The 6315-nt window shown below is 30.2% G+C and overlaps 1 pseudogene; it reads left to right on the forward strand.

Annotated features, from left to right (window-relative positions):
- Positions 1 to 1993: 1993 nt before the first annotated feature.
- On the forward strand, positions 1994 to 4760 carry LOC131858022 (NADP-dependent malic enzyme 1-like; annotated as a pseudogene).
- The last annotated feature ends 1555 nt before the right edge of the window (positions 4761 to 6315 follow it).

The raw sequence follows: 6315 nt of genomic DNA on the forward strand, positions 1-6315 counted from the left end.
TATTAATTACAAATAACAATTAATCAAGATGCCACATACATTAAATGATTACCTATGAATTATAGTAATATTCATTCAATAATAGAATACTAATGCATAGTTAAAATAATATCAATTAATTAAATAACAATTAATAATAAATAACCATAAATAATTTATAACAATAAGGAATCAAAAGACATCATAAAAATAAATTAATTAAAATAGAATAAAATAAAATAAAATAGAACAAATATATAACTCCTTTAATCAACATTAAATAAAACTCAATTAAAAATAAAAGTAATTTTAACAATAAATAATAACTAAATAATCACACATCATCTAACTAGGAACAAACATAGACTCATAACATTTTAAGCCAAAGGGAAAGAACACAACTCAAGACTCTAACCTTCACTTGCATCATGGCACAATCGACAAGGCACACAACTTAGACCTAGAGTGTGTGAGGGAAACTATGTCATCTCCAACAACTTGGCATTGGGATAAAGACATGCTCAGACCTATGAAGCCAGGTGGAGTCGATATCTGGTACCTACAAACCTGCATCAAATATAAAATGCAGCATATACAATACATATACATCATATTAAGAAAACAAGTGATAGGGAATCAGGACGACATATCATGCTCACAATGAGTGATATGACATCGTCTCTACTCATGAAGGCAGTCACACAATAAAATTGTCAAGACATTGCATATAATCAATGTATGAAATAGGGTTAGTACATCATAAGATATCATCAATTCATCATAAATATAATCCACGCAAAAGAAACCAGCACGTAAAGATCATCAAATAAAATTCCATCATCTTCCTTATAAAATCATAATGTCAAGTGCAAATATAATATGTCTATCACCAATAAAGAAACATCCAAATCATAAGTAAATCCATAAACACCCAATCATAGCATCACAAAATAGTCTAACCTATGCCAATATAGTTTGTCGATGCACAAAAAGGAAAGACAAATCAGGGAGGGGCACTACAATGGTTGACACAATTTTTTTGTAATGGTCATGTTCTATTGAACATGGCCTATATTAAAGGCCGACTTTTGATAGAACCCCTTGTTGGCCCTTTTTTTTTGTGAGTTACGATTGCACTCAGTGTTGAAGATAATATAATTCTTATGTCAATGCAGATTTCACATTATTGGGATCCATTTTAAGGAGATGTTCATTGGTATAACTGAGCCAATAATGGATCAATAGACCTCTAATCTTTGATTACTTTAGAATTACCTAGTTTAGTGGTTAACTTTAAGTTACTCTTATTGATATAGTTTTGGTCTATGTAAAAAGATTTCAGTAAATCGCACAAACAAAGGTATAATATAAATGTTTTGTGGTAGGCAGTGTGGCATCACATTTCATGAGTGGGAGTTAGAGGGGATTAATTTTAAAATATTTTTAAAAATACAACCTGCTTCTAGTGAGTGACAATCATATTTAATGAATGATTAATTTACAAAGTTTGGATATGAATACCCCTATATTCAGCAGTGCTGAAGAACTATTAGGTAAAATAATATTTTTAGTTGCTAAATTCTTTTTGTTGGGTGTCCTTTGGTTTAGATGTCACAATTTAGGGGTTCCCTTTCCATAAATTCACCCAGGACTTGAATCTGGCCTTGTTTGTTGATGTATGGCACAACTAGAACTTGATGCAACAATTCCTTAATTCAAAATTTGTAAGATTTTAAGCATGTAACATGTCTCCTAGGGATTTGTACATGGGTCTCCACTATGAAAGCCCAATAATTTCTTCCTTAGTTCATCCCATAAATAAAGCAAGTCTTATTTACCTACTCACAAAATTTCTTTTTCAAATTGGTTGAAATAATACAAAAAACATTGAACTATTTTTAGATAGGGATACTTTCACAAATACAAACAAACAATGTTGGACTTCTTAACACCTTGACTAACTCAAAACTGTATGACCTTTAAATGCTCCATATTAAGTTTCACTTGCATTGGCATGGATATATATCGACAGGAGAGGAATAAAAGATTGTTTTACAAACTCTTAGTTGACCATGTTGAAGAATTTATTCCTATAGCCTACACACCCACTATTGTTGAAGCTTCCCAAAAGTTCGATACTATTTCCAGGTGTCCGTAGGGTCTTTACATAAGCTTGAAAGAAAAGTGTGTATATCTATGCCATCCCCAATTTCTCTTCTTAGTATTAGGATCATGTAGTTTCATTTATTACTAACCAGGATCATGTAGCTGTATGGTATGTGCATTCAATCCATATTTGAAAGTTTCTTTTCGGTTTTTAGTGAACTCTTGTTTTTATACAGTTGTTACCAAGATTTTTTTTTTGAGGAAGACTTCTAAGGATTGTCTGAGTTGGAGTGCCTAATTTATCATCATCTACCATTTTGTGGGTAGTAAAGAGTGGAGTGCCCTGTAACCTACTATCAACAACTCTGTAGGCACCGACATGTTCCTTCATTGAATCATATGTTGTCTTTCATAATAAATATATCATATGTTTGTTACAAAGTTGGATAATATTTTATGGCTTCTTGTTCACATATGAAAGGACTATCACTTCTCTCTAGTATCTTATTTAGAGGTAATTGATATTGGCAGGGGAGAGGTCCTTGGCATTTTGAAGAAATGGCCTGAATAGAAAATCAAGGTCATTGTCACTTATGGTGAACATACTCTAGGACTTGGAGATCTTGGATGCTAGGTAAATTTCATGCAAAGAATTTGACTTTTCATGTGTTAGTATTTCTATTGTCTGGAGTATAAAGGGTGCATTTTGTAGTTTCTTTATTCCTATATTTCTTTTCTTTCCAACACGTAACATTTATTTTCTTATGTTATGACTATTAGATTTTGTGTGATTTCATTTGACACATATATTATGAACAATTATTATCAGGGAATGAGAATTCCTGTTGGAAAACTTGCTTTGTATACAACACTTGGGGGAGTTCGTCCTTTAGAGGTATTTAGCCCTTTTCATAATAGATCTTGTTTTAAATTAGCTATCCGATTTTAGGAAGTTACCCATTTATTTCACTGGGTAGTGATTACTGATTAATAATATTAGGGTAAAAGCACAATGGTGTCACACTTTTATAAAGGAAGTGACCAACACAACTAAAATTGTTCAACTTTGACCACATGAAAGTGACATTGCTAAATTGAATTTCAAAATGTAAACTGATCAAATGTAAAAATATTAATGAAATTTATGTTTGTTATTTTTTAATTTCTAAAAAAAATGATTTTTTTAAATATATTCAAAGACAGTTTCTATTGCTAAAAAATGTTGAAAATCAGGGGTTCTAGTTGGTGTCACCAAAAAAATGAAAAAAAACTTTATTTTTTCTGATTTTAATTTTTCAAATAGAGGACATGTATATGTAGTGCTTAAAAAAGAAAAGAAAATTTTGATGTATATTTTTCTCGTAATAATATTATAACGTCCAACATAGCTGAATTTCGTAGTTTTCATTCGACATCACCTTTTGTCTAGTAAATTTATTATCATCAAAAAATAATTATACCCTTTTGGAGAAAATTCTCTCATCTAATGAAAAACATTTTTATATTTTTTAAATATCATTTAATATTTTTTAATTTCAAATTAGCTTTTTTTTAACTTAAAAAACCTACTTGCAATGTTTAAAAAATAAAAAATATTAAAATTAATCAAAATATTAAAAAAAATTATATGTCCAAATTCTTGACTTCGAGCTCTACATAAGGGTATTTTTTATTTTTGTTAAAAAAATTTCTGCCTGAAGAAAAATTGAGCAGAAGTGAAAAGTTTCAGAAATGTAGACAAAATATGTGATTTGGTTGCCACATCACCTGCCACATAGGTGAGTTCAACCAAACTATTTTGAATTATTTTGAACTATTTTGAGTTTAGGCACTCACAAAAAAATTGGATTATAGAACTAATAGTTTGGCTAAACTCTTAGCACTATTTAGGTGCCACACCCGCACCACCAAGCACCACATGCCAAGAGAATAGTTTGGTCAAACTCAGTCCGACCGAACTAAGTTTAGCCAGACTATGCCCAGTTAGCCCGAATTATGACATAGGTTTGTGCTTTTCCCCATCAAATGATTGAAGCTATTAGTGGTAACTTATTTCTGGTTGATTCTGAAAAATGGTACATAATAAAACTTGAATTAGCATTTTATTAAGTTGCATAGGCCACCTTGTTTTATTGATTATTAGAGTATTATCTATATTGCTTCTCATGCACAAACTTGCATTATTTATTTTGTGTTAAATGGATTTTAGCTAGTAAGATATCATGTAAAAGGTATAAATGTTATTCCCTTTTCTTGTGTATGTTTCGAAAGGTTGGCAATAATTTCTAAAATAAAATACATTTTGGGTCATGGGTATCTGAATTATGTTACATGATAGCCATATATGACCCGAGTTTGGTCTGACAACTTGTATGTGAGCGGTGTCTTCTCATAACTATTGATGTTGGGACCAACAATGAAACATTGTTGAATGACAAATTCTACATAGGGCTTAGGTAGAGACGTGCTATTAGCCAAGTTTTGTTCTTGACTAGAAAATCTTTCATCTTTACTTTTCTAATTTTCCCTATGACCCAATTCTACTCAATACAAGTTTCTAACTATATTATGTGCTCAAGGAATATGGTGACCTCCTTCACAAGTTCATGTTTGTTGTCAAATAAGCTTATGGAGAGAAATTTCTTATCCAAGTCAGGAGGAGCCCCTACTTTTAATTGAAATGTATCTTTAACTTGATATTCCTTTTTTAAATTAGGTTAAAGATATGATTTAAGTTTTACCTTTCCCATTAGTAACTATTTATGGTGAAAGTGGAAACAACAACATTGAAAGACTAAATGAATTCAACCACAAAACCCTAGCCTAACAACAACAAAGATTCACCATAACATATGAAGATTACCTAAGACGGTGCAAATCAAATGAAATCATAAAGATTATACCATCACATGTCCAATAGGGTTTGAATCTCCATTCTTCCTATCTCCATTGATCTTGCTTGATATATTCGCTCTTAGATTTTATGTGTACACAAGAACTTTACAAAGAACGAAAATGTGGTTGCAAGTAGGCTTGATTGCATATGATAGTTCGAAAGCGTAGTGTAGTCAGGTAGAATGATTAGCTGATTAGAATGATTAGAATGATTGAATAGATTGATTAGGGTTGATAATGAAGGAAGCATCTCCTTATATAGAAGACCCTATAAGAAATGGAGGGATAAGATTGAGAGGTGTAAAAGATAAATGGTCGGCTATGATTAGAGGGTAGGTGGAGGAAATAAGAAAATAATGAGAGTGTAGGTAGTGAAGGAATTAAGAGATGAATGACATGTGTCATGGGTAGAAAAAGTTAATGAATGAATTAAATAAATAAAGATCTATTTAATTAATATAAGAAGTGGGATCAATTAAATAAATAAGATATTTATTTAATTTAGGAAAATGATAATTTAAATAAATAAAAGTATTTATTTAAATGAGAAATAAGGCTAGAAGAGGATAAATGAATTAATAAAATAAATAAAGATATTTATTTAATTAGACATGACAATTTTAGGTATCTACAGTAACTAGTAGTGAATACCTAACATAATTTTTTTGTAACAATTTTATCTTCAATTAATACCTAATTTATCATGTTTAAATGTTTGAAAAAATAATGTATGCAAAATAAAAAATTATGAAAAAATTACAATCTCTTACAACCAAAAGAATTGGTCATCTATCATACTTTTGTATTTGTTTGGTTTACATATCACTGTCATTTTATTATTTGGAATTGAAGACTTTTCTTTTGGAGCTTAGAAATATTGCACTATTTTCTATCTTTTTGGAAAATATATTAGTAATTATTGTGAAAATGTGTAGTCGGGGATAGGTATTGTAGAGCTTATTGCATTGTAAATAGCCAAAGAGGTATTGCATAATAGCTACTTTTAATAAATTTTCTTGATATGTCATTTCATTGTTGCATTGGTGGTTGAGTGACCATTTTCTATTGTATCTACATGTTTAACACATATGTGCTTCTTTTCAAGAAAAAAAACTCATTGAATGAAGATTGCAAGAGGAGCAATATTTTCTATCTTTTTGGAAAATATATTAGTAATTACTGTGAAAATGTGTAGGCAGGGATAGGTATTGTAGAGCTTATTGCATTGTAAATAGCCAAAGAGGTATTGCATAATAGCTACTTTTAATAAATTTTCTTGATATGTCATTTCATTGTTGCATTGGTGTTTGAGTGACCATTTTCTATTATATCTAC

This window comes from Cryptomeria japonica, chromosome 1 (genome assembly GCF_030272615.1).
Source record: "Cryptomeria japonica chromosome 1, Sugi_1.0, whole genome shotgun sequence".
Taxonomy (NCBI): domain Eukaryota; kingdom Viridiplantae; phylum Streptophyta; class Pinopsida; order Cupressales; family Cupressaceae; genus Cryptomeria; species Cryptomeria japonica.